Source organism: Nymphalis io, chromosome 26, assembly GCF_905147045.1.
Source record: "Nymphalis io chromosome 26, ilAglIoxx1.1, whole genome shotgun sequence".
In the NCBI taxonomy this organism is placed as follows: Eukaryota; Metazoa; Arthropoda; class Insecta; order Lepidoptera; family Nymphalidae; genus Nymphalis; species Nymphalis io.
Window position 1 is genome coordinate 3,225,104 of NC_065913.1, and position 25,989 is coordinate 3,251,092.

The window sequence follows — 25,989 nt, forward strand, 5'->3', positions numbered from 1 at the left end:
GTCGCTATAGATAATGGTGCTGCAAAAATATTAAGCATTCCTTACATCAATGCGTCATCAATATTAAGTAAATAATTACACTGGCTCACTCACCTTTCAAACTGAAACACATTGTTCTACAACACGACAAACTATTAAGATTTGCTGTTTGGTGGTAAAATATTTGATGATTTGGCCGTACCCATTCCGACGGCAAAGCGAGATGTGTATCCTCTATTTTAATACATTCTTAAATATAATTTTCGGGTCTTTGATATTCACATGCTTCCGACATTTGACATTGACAGTGGTTCCGCTACGATGACATTAGTGAAATCCGATGTGACCCAGTTTTGGCTATGGTTACACGAGCATACATATACGACAAATGTCATATTTTAATATTGGATGGCATTTCGATTGGACCGTGACTTGTTAAAAATGATTTTTATTGCTGACAACTGACTGAGAAATGATACATATAGTTTAATTTTAATGTAATGTACATCTCCTTCTTCAGCCTAGCGTTTTCCCGGCCTAGTAACGCCAGGGTACATTTCTTGTATCTATTCCTCCACTTTGTCCGATCTAAAGCATCCTCCTTAGTGATCCTCCGACATCGAGCTAGTGCTTCTTTGGCCTGCCGCGGGACCTAGGGCCTTCGACAACAAATGTTTCACGTGTAGCAACTTTATTTAAGGCTAAACATTTAACTCAGTCATGTATAATTATACTACGTACGTTTTATTGGCAGAATATTTTGTGCACAATGCAGATAAAAAACTTATGAAAAAAAATGACAAATCATAAATAACGAAAGTATTTTGTTGAAAACCGCAGCGAGAGTGAAAAATACTCTTCTAATTTTGGTGTTTCGTATAACAGCGTACCGCAATGATGGATTGAACTGTTACACTTTTATTTGAGTCAATAGTTTTGTGTATTGCGTGATAAGTTTTGCACTTGTATTCGAATGCACGAAACATTGCAAGAAAATTTATTTATTTTTTGTATTTCGAACGGTTTATTGCATATTAATAAACTTGGTTTATAAAGTAACTAGCAGCCAGTCCCGACTTCATACGGTTAAAATAAGGATTTAATACCGTGCCTTTTTTAATCAATGAGACATAAACATTCGCTTATTTATTCCCCATACAGTGTTTAGGGCTAAATGAGTATTTATATGTGTCTACAATTTCTGGTTCGAATTGCAGAGTTATATACACAATATTCGCGTTCTCTCTCTTTATATAATAAGATGAATAAGGAAAGAAAATATGAATTAACATATTAATTTAATGATACACACCGTCTTATTGCCTCTGCGCGTGACAGGAGGGCTGGTTCATTTTTTGCCCAGAGAATCTTAATTGCGAATCAAAGGAGAAATGCTGCTAGCATTTTTGCCACCACTCCACGCGGTCACGATTTGTACAGTAACTATGTTTAATTTTTATTTGTATTTATTTAAGTTTTTAATGTAAATACATATTGACTTAATGATAAGGTAAATAGTAAGGTAATAATAATATATTTTCTTCCAAGGTTTCGATAACAACTTTTCCTATATTCAAGATACCATTTTTTCGCTAATCCATAATGGAAATAACAGTATGTTCAAGATCTCGAGCAAAGATACTGTGTCAATTCAATTTCAAAGTTGTTCATTAGGCTTTACTTATCTTGTGGTTGAAATATATCTAATATATACACAAACATATACACGTTACACTATTTTTAACCATCAATCAGCAAATATCCCACCAACATGGAGCAGAGTAGTGGAATGAGCTTTTGTAGTTCAAAAGCCTTCTTCCTCAAAAGCCGAGGAGTCTTTAGCATTAGGACATATAAAAATATGTGTTAAAATAGCTTTGAGCGGATTAAATTTTACTTTAAAGAAATGTGATTTAAAGCCGCAAAAAGTGGAGGTAAGTGATGATGACCTTGACAATAATCTTTTATAATAAATAAAATATGTTTGTATATTTGACCTCAATATGTTCCTAAGGCATTCATTTGATTGTAATCAAAATTTAGTGCGTCGTTCTGAGTAAGCCCGCAAAGGTTCTTGGCTCAAAAAAAAAATATTTTCGATTTATGTAGATCATTAATATGCCCGTGTGAAGCCGGAACGGCTTAATAAAACACCGGTAATAGTATAGTTTTAATTTATTATATTTCAAGCTATAAGCAATCCTAAAGAACCTTGGTCAAATTAAAAAAAAATGGCACATTGTTTTAAAAATGTTTGAATGTAGAAACCATTCGCTATGTAGGTCGTGTGCGTTATGGCGTTTTGGTATTGCAATGTACTCGAAATGACAGTTAATTAAGGCTACACGATTCTTTGTATGTAAGTAGGTTAAAAATAACGGAATATTTAGGGTTCAGTAAATAAATTTTCATTGTATTTTTCAGGTACTGCTCGTCGAGAAGGAACAGTGTAACTTGGATTTTAATAAGGTAAGGAAATATTTTGTTATCATCAGCCAATCGCAATCCACTGCTGGATATAGGCATCTATCAAGGTGCGCCAAAATTCCCGGGTATCCTTCCAGGTCTACTCCCTTCATTTTTTTGCAGATCATCCACCTGGCCAGTGCTAAACTTCTTTATAAATAAAAGTAACCGTAAGTCTTTCTATTACGCTTTTACGGCTAATTCACATAACTGGTGTTGATGAAATTTGGTATGAAGCAAGCAACCCTGAGAAGAACATATGTTTCTTTTTACCAAAACCTGCCTCCTCTTCAAACCGCGGGTGATGCCGCGGTTGAAAACTAATAATGTCCTCCAGACCGATTTCGGCCACGGCGGCCAATCTCAAGAGAGATTAGCCAACTACGCAGGAGATATTAAAACAAACACAACAACAACAAACACAGGTGCACTCTCTATTCCCTAACTCTCATAATCCGATGGGACGGCAATCCGACACAACCGGAAAGAGTTCAGGCGCAGGACCAAAGCCGTTGGTTTTGCGTGCTTTCCGAGGCATGGGAGTGTACACACTTCCAACTTCCACACTCCGGGCTGCTACTGAGAATTTTCTGACAGAAAAGCCCAATAACTTTTTATTGGCCCGACCTGGGAATTGAACCCAGGACCTCCGGGTCTGTGGCCTTATATCGAGCCACTAGACCAACGAGGCAATTCGGTTGAAAACTAGTGCATTATCAAATAAAAAGAGAAAGCTAATAAAACCAATTCATCGAAATAAAAGCAAAATTAACATTTATATAATTATAAAGAAAATTACATAGTCAGTATATTTTATTTATGCCTAATTATTTTAATAAATATAAGGATAAAGCTTATTCCACCACGTTACTCCACTGTGGATTAACAGTAAAAATATGTAAATTAAAACTATTTATTTGTCAAAGAACAATTTTAATATATTTTTTAATTTATTTGTTGGTGTGAACACTATGTAACATGGCAACCCATTTGACAAGTTGTCAGTTTTTCTCGTTATTTTTAACCAAGCACGAGAATCCCATTTCCTACACGAAGTACGCTTGCCAGATTAAAACTCGCAACTACGGTTACATCTACGTTTTTCCTTAACAAAACCATCTTAGCATTTTCATCTATATACTCATTTAACCTATAAACATATATGAAGATGTAATCTGTTTATGTTAAAAAATAAATAATACAATCGATGTTGGCGTACAAACAATACTTGGATGTCTGTTAAATAAAAATACTACTACTTTGTGGTAGGGCTTTGTTCTAGCCCGTCCGGGTAGGTACTATCAACTCATCAAATAATCTACCGCCAAACAGCAATACTCAATATTTTGTGTACCGCTTTGAAGGTTGAGTGTAACATCTTAGATCCTAAGGTTGGTGGCTCATTTATTTATTTTATAAAATAAAAAGGCGAGCATATGGGCCACCTGATGATAAGTGACATTGGCATTGTAAGAAACGTTAACCATCGCTTACATCGCCAATGCGCCCCCAATTTTGGGAACTAAGATGTTATGTCCCTTGTGCGTGTGATTACACTGGCATTGAAAGGGATTATTAATATTTTATAATGTCGACGCTCTATGTGATGACCATTTACCATAAGGTGACCCATTTGCCAGACTGCCTATCTATTTCATTTTTTTTTAACTCTTAAGTTTATTTGTCATTCGTAGGTAGACGATGGATTTACCTTACGTAAGGTTAATGACGAGCATATGGGCCACCTGATGGTAAGTGGTCACCAATGTTAGTGGGCACATTGGCATTGTAAGAAATGTTAACCATCGCTTACATCGCCAATGCGCCAACAACCTTGGAAACTAACATATTATGTCCCTGTATTTACACTGGCTCACTCACCCTTCAAACCGGAACACAAAAATAATAAGTACTGCCGTTTTGCGGCAGAATATCACAGTGGCGCTTAACGGAATCCGAGTTTTCTGTAAAAATTTACGCGTAGCCACTAGCTTAGTGTGTATAAAAATAAACAATTCAAACTCGCGATATACACCTTCCAAAATTATCACACCGAGTTTTTTCGTTATTTTATGTTAATAAGTGTTAAAAAATAATGTTTTTCACGCACGTGATTTTTACTGAATACAAATTCTTCAGTTATGCCCGTTTTAATTAGTATGAAAGCTAACGTAATTTGTTTAAAGAAAAAAAATTTTTGTGTTAACAAAAAGTGTGCTTATATTTTTTAAAATTCATATCTCGTAACTCATTTAAATCCTTCGTTTGATAAAACAATTAAGATGACATCTTAACATCTCGCAGCGTATGATGAAAATATTAATGAAGGCACGCCGAAATGTTGCGAAAACATTCTAAATTCAATTTGTCGCCTAAAACGATAGCAAATGAGATTTATTTGTAATACCGTTTCAAATGTCAACAAGTATATGACGTCACTAGAAATTACAAGCACTTATTTATTAGAAATTTTACGTCATAACAACGACATTGCTTGACATAATGAAGTTTTCTTTCTGTTTGCAAACGTCATAATATTGGTCCGTCTTTGGGGTAAGATCGCCTCGTATGCCGTGACGGCAAACGACATAATCACAGTACATAGCCACACATAAAGCTAAAGCTTTTGCCGTCATTGCCCCTCCCCGCCGTTATCGACACGACGTGTGTGCGTGACGCCTGTACTTCGATGCTATTTCGTGTGAGTATGACCGAAACTATGTTTTTATTTATTGTACTTCATATTTGTTGTTTTTTAAGAAATTCATTTAATATTATGAAATACAAGGTAAAAGAGTGTAAACACTGACAACATCCTGACTCCGGGTAGCTATTGAGTGGGTAGTACCTCGCAAAGCGGGCTTACACAAAGCCCTATCAAGTAGAGAGAAACTAGTCAATAACTTATTTATTTGCCAGGGCTTTCAACCAATTACGAGATTAAGGAGGTACTCAAGGTAGTTTATATATAAAATGTACTATGTAAGATATTTTTGTTATGTTGAACCTGGTGTCATATGGCTTCATATTATTACCGATTTGATGAAATTTCCCAAGGGGTATATTGGACGTGCGAAGTGATACGTGCGAAGAAATCACAAATAGTTTTTGCACTTAATAGCTAGATATAGATTTTTTTAGAAAATATTATCACTGAATTGGTTTTTATATAAAGAGATTTATGTCATGGCGTCTTAGTCGTGTAATATTGAATCATATGTCACTAGATAAGTACATGCTTAGAAAGCTCAAGCTATAAAAACTATTATCAAATCAATGAATCTCAATTTGTCTTGCGTAATCATTGATTTATATTTGTATTTAATTTGAAATAGTTAATAATTGGTTGATTATTAATATAATATAATATAATTTTATGATGACTTTAATTATTCTTGTATTTACTTTCTGCGTCATATTTGTATTACCTATTAGTGGAAAATTGATTAGTTATTATTTTGTTATTACTTATTAATTATCTGTTATTATACTGTTTATTTCCCGAAAAATTAAATAAGTAAATAAATAACAAATGTTACTCCTGTGAAATAATCTTTAGAATGGTGTATATTATGACATTCTGTTTTTTTTTTAAATCTAATTTAATGTAACTTATATTTTACTTGGTGGGCTTTGTGAAAGTTCGTCTTGGTATAAAGCACCCACTAATTACCGCAAAACAGCAGTACTTTGTATTGTTCTGCTTCTGTTTGTCCAAGACAATGTAACTACAGGTACGAGATACATAACATCTTACATAGTTCCCAAGGTTGTTGGCGTATTGGCGATGTAAAGGATGTTTAAAAGTTGCTAATGTATATACTATATATGGGCGGTGATCACTTACCATCGCGTGTCCCATTTGCCCAACCACTTAACTATTAAAAAAAAGAATTATAACAACAATAACACTATTTGGCAAATACGATATTTTGATATATTGATTCAAGCATTTTTTAAATTTATTTTCTAGAATTTCTTTTACATTATTAGAAAATTGTATTCTCTGTACCATTCCCTTCTTGTTATTAGCAATTTGTATAAAATTGGTACCCCAAAGGAAATTAACCTTTTAAATCCCCAATAATTTAGGTCATTTGTAGTCAAGAATACTTCGCAGGTTTTTCCGCGCAATTGAACAGCGAATTCAGATCACAATTTAATTCTAATTACAAGGCCTAAATTTGAATTAAAAGAAAAAATGGTTTGTCTCGATTTTATTTCTGGAATTGTTTTTTTTTTAATACGGGTAAAATTAGATATTGATTACGTATCTGTAATATAAAGTTTATACCCTGACAGACTTCTTCTAACTTTGTCTGTCTGTATGTTTTGTGTACAAAAATTTGGTAGATTATTACTAGTCATAAGTTATTTCTATTTACTGAGATATACCCCTTGACATGCAAGCGATGCCGTGGGCGAAAATTAGTTCTAATTAATTGGTAGATTCTGCTGACGACTTGTGCATTCAATGAAACAAATGAACAAAAAAAAACACATTAGCTTCATAATTTTAATATATCTTATTATTCTTTAGTACAATGATAGGATATAATATTTACTTCATAGCCCTATTTAATGATCTTGTAGTTACTTTAGAATTGATCTACGCGTAACTTTGGTTTGCCAAGGCAAGCTCTTGTACATTTTAATTACGGACATTATAAATATAATGAGAGCAATTTTGAACTTTTCATCACAATTAAATAATACAATATACATAATAAATTAAACATATGTAATGTAAATTTTATATATGTAGTATGTATAACATGGTTTACGATTTGTGGTAACTAGTGTGAACCGTTAACAAACGCGCTTAATTTGGTTATTTGCATCACAAATTGGTCGGAGTACACTTTGCATTTTCAAGCAACAAGATTGTATGCTGTGTTTAAGTATCAAGAGCGTGTGATTTGTATACACTGTGAGTGTTAACGATTACGGTTACAATATGTAATCATTAATCACGTCAACTAGAAAAAAATCCCTGCGCGATCTGTTCAGTTTCAAAGTTAATCTGTATTGATATTAATGATTACATGTTGTAATTGTTAATCATTAATCTGATTACATTTTGGCCAAGTCCGGATAGGCGTGACACCTACTTATTTTATATAAAAATTAACCCTTCGTATAATATCGATCTGTGTTTAATATAGACGTTTGGATACATACCTTATTATTTTGATAGTCTGCGGTGAATCGATTTAATGATATTGTTAATGGTAATTATTCCCACGGTTCGTAATATTATAACAGCTTACATGAACTCGGTTTCTGTAATCATAAATTACCAATGCTTAGCTATGATTAATTATTATATTCCATTAGATGTATTTATATATTATTGTTGTATTTGGGATTATGAGTTGGGACACACAAACAACCGATATCATTTAGCCTGTAGGAGTTTATAAATATTGACATTTTGCGATGAAGTCCTTTGTGAAACCGCTTTTAGGGTTACTGTTCTAGCATATGTTTGAGTTACATATAAAAACAGAAATGTACTGTAACTACTTCATACTGTTTCCTATTTTATCGAAGCATTCATTGAAAATATTTAACATCAAACTAGAACAAAACCATTATTATAATGTTATAAGTGCTGTTTAGTAGTAGAATTAGTGATGAGTGGGTGGTACCTGTCTAGGCTTGCATCAACCCCAAGTTAATTCCAGGTTAAGGGTTTCTTTTCATGGTAAATTTAGCTTACAGTACTAATGTCTATAAGCTAAGATGACAACATCAAGAATTAAAAAAAAGCAAACAAAAAAAAAAAACTTGAATCGATTATAATAACCTCCGAATCAGAGTAATAAAATTATTCGCATCGCTTGAAACCAGAACAAGTCACCAGTAAAATTGTATACACGTGAAAACATTGCAAAGATTTCAAAGAAGAGTGTCCAAGTATTGACTTTCAACTTTACTAAGACCCACGAGTGACAAGGAAACGCGTCAAAGTTTATTACTTATAGTTCTTAAGTTTATTTATATTAGAAGGAAGGTTTTAATATACTTTTATGGGCCACAGGAGATCGTAAATTCCAATATTATTCTCGTAAAACTCAGTTGAGCTCACGTTGCTTATGATTCAGCGAGGTTAGGTGCTTTTAACGTCTGGACCTTGATAATGGCTATTGTTTAATGACTGATAGATAATAATAGATAATTGTAATGACATTAATATTTATAGCATTTTGGACTATTTTTTTTATAGTTTCTTGCTTCATTGGTAGGGAGTGAGAGTAATTATATGTACACGGGACTAATTTCTTAGTTCCCAAAGTTGGTGACGCATTGACGATGTAAGGGCTCGTAAATATTTCTTACAGCACCAATGTTTATGGAAGATTAACAGTGGCACATTACCTAGTCCACGTATTATAAATAAATAAAGATGATTTCAATAGATGGTTAGTCAAGCTGTAATTCGTTTTAGTATAAAACTCATTGGTGGTAGGGCTTGTGCAAGCTCGTCTGGGCAAGTACCACCCACTCTTCAGATCTTCTACCGCAAAACAGCAGTACTTGGTATTGTTGTGTTTCGGTTTGAAAGGTAAGTGAGCCAGTGTAATTATAGGCACAAGGGACATAACATCTTAGTTCCCTAGGTTGGTTGTCTGGCCTATATGCTCGTTCGCCTACCTACGCAATAATTCAGTTTTCACCCACCAATTTTGTTTACATAAACAAACACGCAATACGTATCTTGCTTAGAATTTAAACCAATAGTCTCCATCTTTAACTGTACCGATCAATTTTCTTCGTGTCTTCATCGTACGTGATATTGGCTAAATGACCTTTAGCTGTTGACACCACTATTAGCAAAAAAAGTCTAAAGTATAAAACTCATTCTCCATCAAACATATTTTAGCGAGTGCAAATTAGTCCACGAGCCTGACATAAAGTTATCATTGCATTCAAGAATAAATAAATAAAATGTTTTTTTATTAATCGAATTGCGAAAAATCAAATATCGAATACCTTATATTACATAACTACATTTTAAATGGAATATACCACGTGGAAACTACCTCATACGTGAAATTGCGTTTGACAGAGAAATGATAAGGGATAGGAAATAGGAATTATAACTGGCGATCTGCAAGTTAGATTCGTTCCTCCATTTTATTAGTTTGGAAAATGCGGCATTCAATTGAAATTGGTTGGTTATTGGTTTTGAATACCTTGAGCTATTATCGTGGGACTTTTGATTTGATATTTCAAATTCAGACATCACCAGACTTAGACGATTTTAATATAAGATGGATTTTATTTTCATTTTAACTATTCACAGTGCCATTTTTATGCCTTTGAGTTTTACTTAACCATTATATAGAGTGGGGGATAATACAACATTGTTTTTTAGCGGTAGTATAATATTTGTAAGTAGACCGATATATAACCAAAATATGTACACATGGTTTCTATAGATAGACAAGGGGAGTAGAAGTTATAATATTTTAGTGTCATTAATTAATAGTATTTAAATTATTTATAATAACGCTGCCTGTACAGTTTAATTTAGTAAATATCTAGAAAATAGCTAATTTCCTGATTTGTATAAAAATGTATTAGTGTTACCTACTTATGGAAACTGAAAACGATGCTTGTAATTAGTCTGATGCAATGGTAAAAATATATATATAATAATATTATTTCCACAACGCTCCAAATATACAATGCTTAGGAAAAGTAACATATTGCTCTTGGTATTCTGCAATTTGTTAAAGGCATTTGATTTTGTAGCTTTAAATTTCTTGTTCTTAATTATTTTTGTTGAATTCTTTGACTTAATAACTTCCCATTAATGAAAAGAAGAATTCCGTGTATATATTAAAAATGGTCGTTTCCCAGATATGCAATAATAGAAACTGTGTTCATTCTTATAATATAAAATGAAAATGTAAAATTTATTACAAAAATGTCTGTACATAGTTTACTATTGAATGTAAAAATGTACTAAATGTAATAAACCAAAGTTGAAACTTTGCTTTAGTAAATTTCCCTTTCAATGTTGAATTAACGTAACGTAATTGTTAGATTATATTTACTAAAAAAAAATCTTAGTGTCAGTAACTGTGAGCTTATCTGACCACTTAATTTAGCCTAAGTACCCGTAAGAAATCGAGACAGGCAGCATCTTTGGCAGGCAGTTTTACATAATAATATAATTAATTATTTATCTCTAATTAGAACCTTTTTAATATAAGAGAGATGTGTATCTCTTTACTCATAAATAAGATTAATGATAAAAATATTATTAATATTTTACTTCCTATAGGACAAGTTATATTTATCTAATTATTTGCTTTGTATTGTTATTTATTACGGCTTTTATCTCTTGTTTTCCTTGGAAATAAGAGAAGCAGCCTCTCATTATCCTACCTATATAAAGATCAGGATGACATAACATTTAACGTAAGTATATTTTCCAAATTCAAATTAATATATCAATTTATTAATATGAAATTAAAGGCATATAATTGTTGTATTTTAATATGAGATTTAATTATTACCAAACAGTTTGGATATATGTAATACGCGGGACAATTATCAAGGTCAGTGCGAACGTGCTTTCAGTTAAACACAGGGCTTAGCAAATACAAATACGATGATGTAGATTGTTTTACTTCGTGGTAATGAAATGAGGGTATGGAAAGTTTTGCTTTAATTTAAAGTAAAAAAGTCAATCGTAGTCCACTTCTGAACATAGGCCTCTCTTAAGGTGCGCCAAAATTCCCGGTCCTCCGCCTTACGCATCCATTCATCATCACCCATCCATTTGACGAGCCGGTTGGCGTGGTTGGTAGAACACTTGCCTTTCACGCCGAAGGTTGTAGGTTCGATCCACCCAGGACAGACATTTGTGTGCATGAACATGTCTGTTTGTCCTGAGTCTGGGTGTAATTATCTATATAAGTATGTATTTACAAAAAGGAAAGTAGTGTATGTAGTATATCAGTTGTCTGATTTCCATAGCAAAAGCTTTGTACAAGCTTAATTTGGGATTAGATGGCCGTGAAAAATTTCCCCGGATATTATATTATTATTATTATTCGGTACCCGCCACCTTCTTAAGGTCATCGGTCCACCTGACTGTAGGGTGCTCTACGCTGCGTTTACCGATCTGCGGTCTCGACTCTAGGACTCGTCTATTCCAACGGCCATCGGTCCTACGACATACGTGACCAGCCTACTGCTGCAATTCAGCCTGATAATTTTGCAAGCTATGTCGGTGACTTCAGTTCTTTTTCGAATAATCTCATTTCTGATCTTATCCTTCAAAGACACTCCATAGCACGCTGAGTGACTTTGAATTTGTGGACTAGTCCCGCAGTTAGCGTCCACGTTTCGGCATCGTATGTCATGGTAGGCATTTGTTGAAGACTTTCATCATCAAACATTGCGGTATAGATGACATGAGTACTTGACGAAGGTTGCCAAATGCTGCCCATTTGGCAACCTTCGTCAATTTTTCGATCGGCTTCCTTCTCGAAGTTGTTCCTACCGACTTGTATGATTTTTCCTAGGTATATTCACTAACACCTTCGAGAGGTTTCCCTTCGACGTATATCGGTCCCGGCACGACATGCCTATTGAACTTTGACCTTGGTCATGTCAAGTTCATACCGAGACCGGTATGAACTTGGACAAATGATAGACATATGGTCAAACTTGTTTCATTATAAATGCGGGTAATATATAGAGGATTGACATTTGAGGTTTCTCCATTCCGTAGCGGTAGGAGTTGATTCATATTATTTTTGTTTATGTGTGTCACCTCAGATGGCAGGGCGCCTAAGCCGGTACCTTGTACGCCTAAATACTGGATATATTATGTGGCAGATATTTATCATACACATATTTGAGTCGAAATGGTTCTTTTATTTAGTAAAGTTAGAAAGACTGGCAAACGAGCCACATGGTTGCGATCGTGCCTGGTTGTCACTATTGACATTGATATTTAAATATTAACCGTCCTATCTAAGATGTAATGTCTCTTGTGCTAAAAATGCTAAGATTAGTGCGAATGATTAGATGTCCTCGCATGCAAACACGAAATAAACTTTTGTTCGATGTTTCTAAATCTAAATCAAAGTATATAATATAACATAACCATAATAATAAATTTAATGATCTTAATTAATTTCTCTTGCCATTGAAGGCAATAAAATATGAAATTAATTGTCACCTTAAATAGATTTGCTCATTAATTCTTTTTTACAAAATTATTTATTAATTTGATCATACCAAGTTCATATACGAATTATATTATAGCCTTCGAAAATTTGGATTGCTAGTAGAAACTTGCCATCGAACATAGGGCTCTTCCATGACTGTTTTAGTAGGTACTTAATAATAAATCGTATATGAGAACTAACCAAGTCAGACCTTAGGCTTCAATATATTATCCTAAGTTATAAGAAGAAATAATATTTCAAGTGGTTATAAAATATTTTACATTGTTATAAATAAAATTTAGGACTGACCATTGAACTTGAACCCATTTAGATCTCACTTCTTTTGTCGTTGAAGTCAACAACCAAGGCATACATCATAATATTGAACTTGGCTCTCATTTCACATTTATGTTTTTGATGGGATTATTATTTGTGAAGACTTGATTGGTATATGATTATTTTTAATTTGAAAACATATTTTTGTGTATGTCGTAACTGTTTGTCATCCTAAGATTAAATAAATTAATGTAACGCAACTTAAATTTGCAATAAATATAAGATTAAAAAAATGTGACATTTTTTAATGGTACATAATAAATTTATTTAAAAAGTATTTACGCTGTTAATCAAACAGGATCGACAAAATGTCAAAACATGCGACTCACATTCAACATCGAAATTGAGGACAGACATGACATTTCCTGATTAAATAGAGCAGTTTGACGTGAAAAAAAAATAAATATGAAAAATCTGATGAATTTATGTAAAAAAAAACATAATATATAATCTATAGATTATTTATTTATTAAACATGTTTCAAATCAAGGTTATGTTATTGAGTTATTGCTCAGTTAAAATCTATGGGAAAATTCACCTGTTCAATAATACAATTATTGATAATTAATTAATTTTTGAATCAAAAGATACTTTATTTAAGTAATTTTATCAGGTTAAGTGTAAAGCTGCTGTTTATTATAGTCAAACCCTACCGCCAAGTTAATGCCTTTTTTTGTGTAATAGGTAGGTGGACTGGCAAATGGGCTACCTGATAGTAAGTGGTCACCACCGCCGATATTCATTAGCGATGTAAGAAATATTAACCATTCCATAAATCGCCAATGCACCACCAACCTTGGGGACGGATGTTTTGTAACCTGTATTTACTGCTCACTCAACCCTTCAATACAACAATGCTCAATATTGTTGTTTGGTGGTAGAATATCAAAGCTCAACCGCCAAATAAAATGCATTCTAATAAAATACGGATAAATCCTATCTAAAATCAACAAGTACCAACTCCACTATAACTTACTATCTAAATTAAACCAAGATTACATGAGGTTATTTTTTTTATTGAATGATAAAATCTATCAATAATAAATGATAAAAGTGTTATATTTTGTTGATATGGTAGCTGGCGTTGTTAAGGGATAAAGCTTCACTTATCTTTTATTTGGTTTGTTTATAAGTCCAGTTAAAGCTAAAAAATATTGTAAGTATTTATTATAATATTTTTTAATATTATATTTATATTAGTAACGCTAGAGATTATTCAGATAAAAACTGGATTAATTAATTATATTTACAAGTAATCTAGGGTCTTAGGGAATTTGTAAATCCCTTTTATTTTTATAGCGATGAAAATCTTACGAGGCTTTCATAAGCCAGTCGCTGAAGCGCGAGACGAGAGAACTACGACGAAAATGTATACAGCGCTTTATATTACCTATTAAATATTCTTCAGAAATATTTGTAAAATATAGGGAACAAGAAAACAATTTAAATGCAACTCTGCCGGTCTTTGTAGATAGAAAAAGGATATAAAGAGATTGCATATCGTGAGGGCCATGCTAGGTATAAATATGAAATTTGCTGTCTTTAGGTGCGCTTAATTCGACGACGATTCACAACAGCGCGATTTTTAAGCCGAGATGGCCCAGTGGTTCGAACGTGTGAATCTTAACCGATGATCGTGGGTTCAAACCCGGGCAAGCATCACTGAATTTTCATGTGCTTAATTTGTGTTTATAATTCATCTCGTGCTTGACGGTGAAGGAAAACATCGTGAGGAAACCTGCATGTGTCTAATTTCATTGAAATTATGCCACATGTGTATTCTACCAGCCCGCATTGGAGCAGCGTGGTGTAATAAGTTTTAAAACTTTTCCTCAAAAGGGAGAGGAGGCCTTAGCCCAGCAGTGGGATATTAACAGGCTGTTACTGTACTACTACTGTACATCCGAACTATTCAATCATTATGAACCCTACAAACGCGGGCGTAGCAACGGGTATAGACTAGTATCCATTATAATAAAGACCGTGTATAACTCAGTCCTCGTAATATGTAGTGAAGTGAAATTTCATTATAGAATATTTTCATTTTTAAACGTAATATAAAGAAACGTTGCAATAAAATTTAATCATGATATTTTACTCTAGTCGATCATGAAGTTTTATTTCAAAGTGACATCGAGTTTGGTAATGTAGGAAACGTACTAATAATAAAAATATATTAAATTGTATAAAAATATTGTATTGTTCTATATATAATGCTTATTACCCATACTTAAATAAAAAAATAAAAAAATATATATACCTCGTCCAACCAATACACGTGGAAGAAGTAAAAGCTAGCGACACAAACGTAACATATAAATTTGATTCTTAGATTTCGCTCTCATTGCAAAGGAAGTATCTATCACTTAACAACGAAAACTTAAATATTTGGAGCTTATGTCAAATTTAATGTATGTTAAAAAACACATACGTATATTGTACGAGTGTTCGTATATCTGATTATAAGTCAAAGTCATTTGCATACACTGCTATGAAAACTCGTTGACGAATCATACACACATTAAATTGAACCCTCAGGTAGTGCTGTAAGAATTCAGTTCATTACTTACTCGTGAAATTGTCAACTTCTGGTGATATACTATTATGAGGCGAGTATTCTTGAAATGTTATACTTATTATGGCTAGTGTCGCATACTGACGTACGACGACATGCAACAAGTTTCAAGTTTATCTTACAGAATAGCTATCTTGTTTAATCACAAAAGCATTAATTGCTTATTAAGTGGGTGATTTTGCCCTGCATTGTTTGGGGATAATGGGTACACTTCATTTGTGGCATTGTGAAATATGAGCGCTAATGAGAGATTGATGATTGTCATACTCATTTTATTCGATTTTTATTTGCAAGTCAGGTAATGACCTCTACAAATACAGTTATTGTAACTCATATTATAAACTCAAAAGTGAGTTAACTACTCCACCGATCATTGTGATACTTAGCATACACGTTGTCAGGGAAACAGAAAAGGATATAGGCTACCTAACACCCACCCTCCCCAAAAGTAGGAAAGGAAACTCGTGTTAAAATAAGTTAGAGTCAGGACCAACTCCGGTCAAAATAAAATCGATATTGGGTATCGTGGATGCTAGAAACTGTATAATATAAAACACTATTTATTATGAAAATGTAGGGTTTTGGGCAAGCGCGTTGGATAAGTACCACCCACTCAACACATATTGTACCGCAAAACAGCATTACTTGGAGTGTTGTTGGAAGGGAGTAACAGATACAAGGAACATAACATGTTTGTTCCTAAGATTGGTAGCGCATTAATGGTTGATATTTCTTACGTAACCAATGTCTACCTAATTATATTACAAAAAAAAACATTGTGAGGAGCAGCATGATAGATTGAAATTTCGTGTATACATTATCTATTAAAACTTTTTTTTTTATATTCGCCGGGAGGGCAAATGACTCTACTCCACCTGATGGTACGTGGTAGTAGAGTCCAAACGCGGCGACGGCCAGTACAGACGGGAAAAATGTTCTGCACTAGCCGCCTTCGCCTTGCCGGCCCGCAAGATGTCTCTTCACGCCTCGTTTGAAGGAACTTAATATTACAACAAAAAATACATTACGAAATATATTTTAAATTCTAAGAAATATTGTAATTAAAAACGTTTGAATTCCATCGTAATGGTATATAAAAGCAATTGTCACGGCAGTGTCGGTGGGAAAAATCGATACAGCTCTGACAGTGCGATCTTGATTGGCAGAATCGGGAGACGGTTATTGGAAATTTGAAAACTAGCTTTGACGAGATTTTATTTATGAAACTTGCGAATTTGTCGGTGTAAGCTTTGCGATTGACGATCTTTTTTATTATATATATATATATATATATATTGCACTTAGTTTTCAATTAAATAAATTAAATATTATTGTATGTAAATGTCGAATGTAAAGGGAGGCGAGTTGTAGATACCCTATATCCTTTTTTGTATAGTCTAAGCGGCGACCGCATAAAATACATTCTATTACCTTTTGTACATTAGATAAATAATAAAGCAATGGTCTGGTGGCCTGTAATTTGACCATTTTTTTCAATAAAATCTCATAGTGATCGCTTGAATTAAGTCGTGAATAATAACAAACAAACAAATATACAAACTCGCTTTCGCAATCATAATATTGGTTACATTTTTTAATCATTCTTTTTCTGCGCTTTAATTGACAAAATACATATACTCGTATGTAACATTATATAATATATTATATCAAAATAGAGGAATGAGTTTTTTTTTTGAACAATACAATAATAAAAAAATACAAATAAACATATTTTCAAAACGATTCTAAGTATTCATTTCAGAGAAATTAATTTCAATAACCGCATTGATTATTTATTTATTCTTATTTTTAACTAACTATATAAAATAAGGATATTCTTAATTAAAAAAAATATATATCTTGTATGTTTGGGTATTTCTTTATCGTCTATGAATCGACTTTGGCGATACTTCTTGCGTTGTGTCTAGAATTGCTACACGTTAGTGACATTTCAATCTCATCGATATTGTACATTGTTAAGCTTGCATTGGCACCGTACAATAAAGCACATTGAAGTCGGTTTCTTTTTGGAAAAATATTAACACAAACAGGCATTACCCTCTTTGTTTCTATTGTTGAATAAAACGTGATCTACTTTATCACGAACGAACCATAATACTTTTATCAGAACTATTCTTCGCGAAGAAAATTATTTGTCCAAGAAAATATAAGAGAAGACCGGTCTATTGTTTTATTGTGCTCATAATCATTTGAAGCATTGGAAGTTGTTTTGTCAAAGATCTATTTTATTGGAGAAGTTTTATCATAAACATTTCATCCGTAAACTATTGGAGTTATCGAGCACAATGTATTAAGTTTGTTTCCTCTTCACCTTCGTTTAAATTTATCGACATTTTGACGTAATATTTTATTGTGTATTTTTTAATATTCTAACAGTTAGGACGTCGAACAAATGAATGTACAAGTGGTAACAATTCCGTTCATAAAAATCACTTATTTTATAGACCTGGATGTGACAGTATGTTTAAAGTCATATGTTACAATTACGATAACTCTTAGGCGTTTTTCCGTCTAGTTGATTAGCCTTGATCGTCTAGTGAGATGTTGTTGTTGAAGCTTCATCGGAATGTTTGATGTAATACGAAGTACGTACCGATCAAGTTCGAGTTGCTACAACAAGTTGGCGTAACTAAATGGCCATGCCTGATCGAGGCCGATCGATCGTGGGAAACTACCTTAATGGCATCGAATTACATAATTAATAAAGCGACAATAAAATAGCCACAGCGCTGGTAATAACGAGTAATAGAAGTTTGATTAATGGTAAATATAATATTTATATAATTTGCGGTAGTGGTTTACAATTAAATAAAAAAATAACAATTAAAATTAAATTTGTTGCCATATTTATCTGTTGGGGGTTAACCGCAGATCTTGGGCTAGCCTCATGCGACTCGCTACTATGTCTATATAAGACATAGTAGCGAGTCGCATATATAATGTAACATCACAGCTCGTCTGCGTGACATGTAGTGATAGTTTAAAATATTAAGAGATGAAGATATCTTTTTTTTTATAGATTAGGAAGGTGGACGAGCATATGGGCCACCTGATGGTAAGTTGTCACCAACACCCATAGACATTGGCATGTAAGAAATGTTAACCACCGCTTACGTCACCAATGCGCCACCAACCTTGGGAACTAAGATGTTATGTCCCTTGTGCCTGTAATTACACTGGCTCACTCACCCTTCAAACCGGAACACAACAATACCAAGTACTGCTGTTTTGCGGTAGAATATCTGATGAGTGGGTGGTACCTACCCAGACGAGCTTGCACAAAGCCCCACCACCAGTTTCATCCGAACCTATGACTTGGCTACTTTCAAGAAAAGAGCGTACTCGTTCCTTAAACGCCGGCAACCCACCTGCAAGCCCACGGGTGTTGCAGATGTCCATTGGCGCTGGTAGTCACTTTCCATCAGGTGACCCTTCTGATCGTTTTCTCCCTCTTACATAAAAAAAAACCAGTGATTATTTAAAATTAGGGCTACATGAAATACGAAAAAATTCGAAAAGATATTCCGTACTAAAAGTGGGACGCAAACAACCCGATTAGCAGATAAGGATTAATATGGTTGTTTTTCTTAAATTGTATACCAGGCGATGCCTACCAGGCGATACGTTGTTTTCAAATAGAATCGGATCTACTTTGCTCGTTAAATCTCGTCACGAGAATTGCCTCAAAGTTTTACAAAAAAAAATTGCTATGTAAATTTATCCTTCCTAAATTGTAACTTAAAAACAGTTTAAAAGTATTGTTAAAAAATTTTCCTCTATAAGGCACATTGGTTAGATAATTAAATATTAACCATTATTGCGGGTTCCAACCCGTGCTATAATCAATGAAATTGAGCTTTCGTGTGATTTATTTGTCTTTATTATTTGTGCATGGCTGTGAAGGAAATCTGGATATGTCGGATAATTATTCTACATGAGTATCTACTAACCCATATCGCGGCAGTGTGGTGTAATAAGCTCCATATCTCCTCATCAAAAAGAAGTGGTCTTAGCCAAGTCATTTACTTGACCTTTTATTTATGATAATTTTTTTTGAGGATATTCTTTTTATATGTATTTTCCAATACAAATACTGTTAGGATAGGACCTTTGGGAATGGAGAGGCGTATGACGTTAATGCCTGGAGGTACCTTTAGCAACGCCATCGAGGTTATTTATTTTTCATGCTTTTATATGTGTTGCCTTTTTTACAATTGCCTTCTTATACCAGTTCTATTTTAACGTTTTTGTAGTCAAAGTCAAAAAATTTTTATTCAATATACAAATGTTCCACTTGCATATGGATTGTCAAAATCTTAGGTCCCAAGGTTGGTGGCGTATTGGCGATGTAAGCTATGGTTAACAATTCTTATAACGCCAATGTCTATGGGCGTTGATCTCAGACTTGAAAAAACTGACGCAATAAACTCAGATTACTTTTTTCAAATATTAAATTTAACAATTTTACAAGTTTCATACAATACCTTTTTTTATTGGAGTTGGCCTTGAGGCGATCCTTTTTTTCCCGTAGTAAGCAATTAACCAAAATAAATAAAAATATACACATAAAATATGTTGCTTGCTTACTAGTGTACTGAATTATATAGGTGTATTTTTTCCTTTTTTTCCTAATATCTTTACACGCCACGCGAGCGAAGTCGCGGGCGAATAGTAGTACAGCATAAAACTGTTTAGTAAATTTTTGAAATCGCTAACTGACATACTAAACACACGCACGACCAGTGTATATGTATACAAAGGTCGTATTTCCTCATTTACCAGGGTTGAGCAATTTTTTTTTAAATCACACCCTAATAGGGTCGAATAGGGGATGAAAATTGGTAAGGAAGTTCTTTATTAAATATTGTATAAGCTTTTTGACCAAGCGAACACAAAGAAGATGAGATATGCTAAGCAATTGTACTTGAGAAATACTCAAGTAAGCAAACTTTTGTAAAATAAAGACTTTTTACGTAAACTATGAGTAGAGTCGATTTTGTTTATGTGTATATCTTAGCGCTCGGTATATAGTAGAGGGTTTAACTGAAACTTCGAGGGTCATACGATAAGCGTAAGATTTCGACCGTCAAATGACGTCAGCGTAAGTTTTTTTTTTATAGGATAGGTAGGCGGACGAGCAAATGGGCTACCTGATGATAAGTGGTCACCAACGCCCACAGACATTGGCATTGTAAGAAATATTAACCATCACTTACACCACCAATGCGCCAGCAACCTTAGGAACTAAGATGTTATATCCCTTGTGCCTGTTTTTACTTACTACAATATACTATAATTACACTGGCTCACTCACCCTTCAAACCGGAACACAACAATACCAAAGACTGCTAAGTGGGTGGTACCTACCCAGATAAGCTTGCACAAAGCCCTACCACTAGTATAAGATTTGTTATTTACACATCAATGATGGCACTAACACCATTTATTTTAATTTGGTAATTGTAACTAAGGCACTTACTAAACTATATTTATTTGTACCCTTTCATAGTTTTACTATTTAATATAGTCCTAACCTTCGGTGCTATTTTATAACTCACTTCGTATCTCACTCGTGAATTGTTGACAACGTTTTACGGTTATTTTGATTCGTACATGATAGTCAATGTCGCATATTACTTTCTGATATTTGACTTTCGTGTTTTGAAATGAACTTCGAGCTCTTTAGCACTGATGGCAGAACCTATGGGATTCTGTTAATGTAATCTATCAACTACCCCTAACGTCGACGTCTTGGCCTATTAAAATTTGAGCCAGTGACCTTCGGTGAAGATATATTCATTTTATCCACTACGCTGTTACAACTTTTTATTACATTTTTCTAAAAATGTATTGCACTCGCTAAAATAATATATTTTCTTTATTGTCTGCAGTTTTTTTGTATATATTAACTCCAGTTCATATTTACTGCGGTAATATAAAGTTGGGTTCAACAGAATTATGTAGAAAAATGGAATATATTCACAGTTTATAAACTACTGCTTTGATCAACTTTTTACCGCTCAATACCAGATTGTTCTGGTTAATTCTCTGCACTATTTTATTTAAAAAATGCACAATATTAATTTATCATATTGGTTGTAATAAAAAAAGGCAGATGCATACTTAGATATCGCAATATACTTTCTTAAATTATTTATTAGTAGGGTATTATTAAAATTAAAACAACCCCTATAACATAGAAGAGAAAAGGGTTACGAAGGACAAAGGGATTAGAGGATAAAACTCATCTCTTTATTAATACCATTCCTTGCGGGTTTTATTTACATAATTAATAAATTATGTTGATTACAGATAAGATTAATTAATATATGAAATTAATAATTTTTGATTACAAAATTGAAATTTACCTTATTTTACATGAATAAATAAATATAAAGTTACCACCGGTTCGGAATATCGATTCTACCGAGAAGAACCAGTAAGAAACTCGGTAGTTACTCTTTTTCGTCGATCAAGTACATAGATATTTAAATACAATTCAACTATTATTTATCTTACGTGGAAATCAATGAATAGTAACTTCATACTTTTTTATCATCTATATAATATATATAATATATCTTTATATATAATATATCTTTATTGAGTAATACAAGGCATATTAATTAAATTATTACTGGTGGTAGAGCTTTGTGCAAGCTCGTCTCGGTAGGTACCACCCACTTACCACATATTCTACCGCAAAACAGCAGTACTTGGTATTGTTGTGTTCCGGTTTGATGGGTGATTGAGTGAGTACAATGCCCATGTCTATGGGCATCGGTGACCACTTACCATCAGGTGGCCCATATGATCGTCCGCCTTACTATTCTATAAGAAAAAAAAAGTTTTATTAAAATGCGATACAGTCCAAACAAAAGCACAAACATACAACTTGTGTAACAACAATTTTTCCTAAATAACCTCACGTATTAAATGACTTGAAACTAATATTTGATTAACAACTATAATTATATTAAAGTTTTAAATCACACACAAAAATGCCTCCAAAATATAAAAAATCAAATGTGTATGCTGGCCCTTTAACTTTGTTATAAATTACCTTTTAATATTTTAATACAACCGTCGTCACGTTGGTGACCGCAATTTCAAATCAATTCGACCTGTGAGAGTCTTACTAAACCCTTTTTTCAAGTGGAAAATACGCTGATGATCTCGATCGATCTCGAAGACTCGATCATATCAGGTTTCAAACAAAGAACCAAACGATGCGACACACAAACATACAGATACACAAGTTAAACTTATAACACCCTCCTTTCTATATCAGGGCTAAAAAATAGAAAGAAATATTATAGTAAGTTATTACCTTTGATAACGTGACTTAATAAATAGGAATATAGAATTTATGAATTGCTAAGCTTTTCCATTCTACCCTCGCGGACGTGTTCATTGCACGCTCTTTCTAATCTGACAGAAACGGTAACCCACATAAATAATCCTTTATCGCAATATCGCCCTTATTTCCAAAGCTATAAAGTCTACAAGTAGAATGTACCACCAATCCATCATTGTGATAGATTTGGTTCTGAGTTTGTTTTCTTTTCCAATAATCGGTATTTGTTCCAATCTGTCTCTTGTGTTGTACGTGAAAATTATTTTTTGTTATCATTGAAATTCTTAATTCAAAAATTAAAAACAATAAAAAATAGATATTTCTTTTTATTTATTTATTTATTTAACAATATAAACAACCAAATAACAATTAAATGATGGCACTACTGGTGGTAGAGCTTTGTGCAAGCTCGTCTGATAGACTCATCAGATATTCTACCGCAAAACAGCAGTACTTGGTATTGTTGTGTTCCGGTTTGAAGGGTGAGTGAGCCAGTGTAATTACAGGCACAAGGGACATAACATCTTAGTTCCCAAGGTTGGTGGCGCATTGGTGACGTAAGCGGTGGTTAACATTTCTTACATGCCAATGTCTATAGGCGTTGGTGACCACTTACCATCAAGTGACCCATATGCTCGTCCCTCTTCCTATTCTATATAAAACAGAAAAAAGATTTAAATACAATATACGTCATAATTGTGTATTTAAGATTTTATTATTATAAGCGATGTCATTATCAGCGCATGAAATGTGTCCAAAACTTCACCTCAATCGCTTGATGAGAACAGCAACTCTGTAGTATCGTCTATGGCAATAATCGGAATGCCATAAAAATCTCAATATTGTATGCTTAAGATACTATAATTATTATAGTCAATGTCACATTTAATTTTCTGACATTTCACGAACTTACCATCGGGTGACACGTTTGCCAGTCCACCGACTTATATACATATATTAGACTATCTAATGTAAATTAAGCATTAACCAAATACATCTACATATTATACTTGTTCGTCGTTTTCCACGTTATTAACTCTCTTCTACTGTGTACACATATTGCCCTTTTCGTAATCATTAAATAAGAATTGTTGGTTGTCTAATCAGTATCGAAAATAGGTCAATGACTTTTGACATTGTCTTTATTTCTACTGTTCATGTCAAGATTTTATATAACATCAGTAAGATCGACGTCTGATAATGAAAAACCGATAAAGTTGACATCAATTGAGACTAAGGTTTGAAACACATTTCACGAATCTTTATTCGGCTACGAAAAGATATTCTTCAGAATTAGAAGTGGTATATTTACGGTGACGTTCTGGACTCATCCGAATTATAGGTATGTATTGAGTCGATTTTTAAAAGTTCACGATTCGCTATTTTCATTTTTCATAAAAATCAAACTGGTTTCGTAAAAGGAAAGTTTTATAAAAGTCGCGACCTCGCTCGCGTAGAATTCAGTCTGTAATATTATAAGAGTACATACATACGTACATACAATCTTAAGTATTTATATTACGGAAAGAATATAGCCCATGTTACTCCTGGATAAATTAGATTTTTAATGGTTAAAGAATTTTTTAAACCGGTTCAGAAGTTTCATCTTTTATCGAAAACAAACAAACGAATCCGTTAAAATATTAGTGTAAATATGCAATATCTAGACTAAAAGAAGTACTGGAGAGATAGAACTGATACCTTTGTGCGTCAGAAACGTTACTACCAATTGACATCATGAAATAAACGTAATTTAAGTAATTCTCACATTCTTTTATGTGAAAAAATATTTGTATACCATAACCCAATGACTTAGACCTACTGTTTTATTAATGAATAGTTTTCTAAAATATATTCATTATTTTCTAAAGATTACATGGCAAAATAAAGTCCACCGCCGCGTATTCTGAACGCAATAAACTCAAAACCTGCTTAACGGATTTTCATACGATCTTCACTAATGGACATATATATGATAAAAGTTTGGTGTGTAATTCATTAAATTTTTATTTAAATTGTATGAATATGACGATAATCGTTAAAAACTCATGACGATTATGGCTTTATTCTTTTATTTAGACCCATTTATGACGAGCCAGTTGACGTGGTTGGTAGATACTTGCCTTTCACGCCAAAGGTTGTGTGTTCGATTCCCACCCAGGACAGACATTTGAGTGCATGAACATGTCTGTTTGTCCTGAGTCTGGGTGTAATTTCTATATAAGTATGTATTTACCAAAAGAAAAATAGTATATGTAGTATATCAGTTGTCTGGTTTCCATATCACAAGCTTTGTACAAGCTTAATTCGGGACCCAGGATATTATTATTATTTATTTACATTTTACGAAGCCGGTACGGGTAGCTAGTACAGTTAAAAATATGTTTAAAAACTTTTTACATGTGTCAAATTTATAATTACGTAGAGTTTTTAACATCCTTCTGATTACGATTTCGTATGTTCTCTGAAACAGAAGTTGAGAATTTATATAGGTTCATATTGCTTGGGAATAGTCACTTGTGGCAGAATATGAGCTGACGCAAGTTCTGTCCCATTTATGTGACAAAACAACAAATGCGATAATAAATTGTTGTTTTCTGTGATTAATGAACATGATCTATATATAAAAACGGTTGTTGGAATATATGTTTGAGATTAATAGACTTTTAAACCATTTGACCGATCACCGTGAAACTTTTTTTTTTAATGGAGATTATTTTTTATATTTTCAATAAATGCCGCTTATACGCCGTTCAAGCGATCAACTTGTATCGGCACATACATTAATGATATATTTTAATATATATAAACGGCTTTATCTTGCAAAGCGTGCACATAAGAGATAGGAAAATTTAATAAATATAAGATATTGACAGCGATTGGTAAAATGGCCTAAATGACCCAGTGGTAAGAACGCGTGAATCTTAACCGATGATCGTAGGTTCAAAACCGGGCAAGCACCACTGAATTTTCATGTGCTTAATTTGTGATTATAATTCATCTCGTGGTTTACGGCGAAGGAAAACGTCGTTAGAAAACCTGCATGTATCTAATTTCAC

General features: G+C 33.2%; 1 protein-coding gene across 3 annotated transcripts in view; it reads left to right on the forward strand.

Annotated features, from left to right (window-relative positions):
* Positions 1–25,989, forward strand: part of LOC126778505 (sex peptide receptor) — a 271,820-nt gene that overhangs the window by 81,099 nt on the left and 164,732 nt on the right. For all 3 annotated transcript variants that reach the window (XM_050502124.1, XM_050502123.1, XM_050502125.1), the window contains one exon: positions 2,404–2,448. The gene's annotated coding sequence lies outside the window, so the exon portion shown is untranslated. The remainder of the gene's footprint in view (positions 1–2,403; positions 2,449–25,989) is intronic.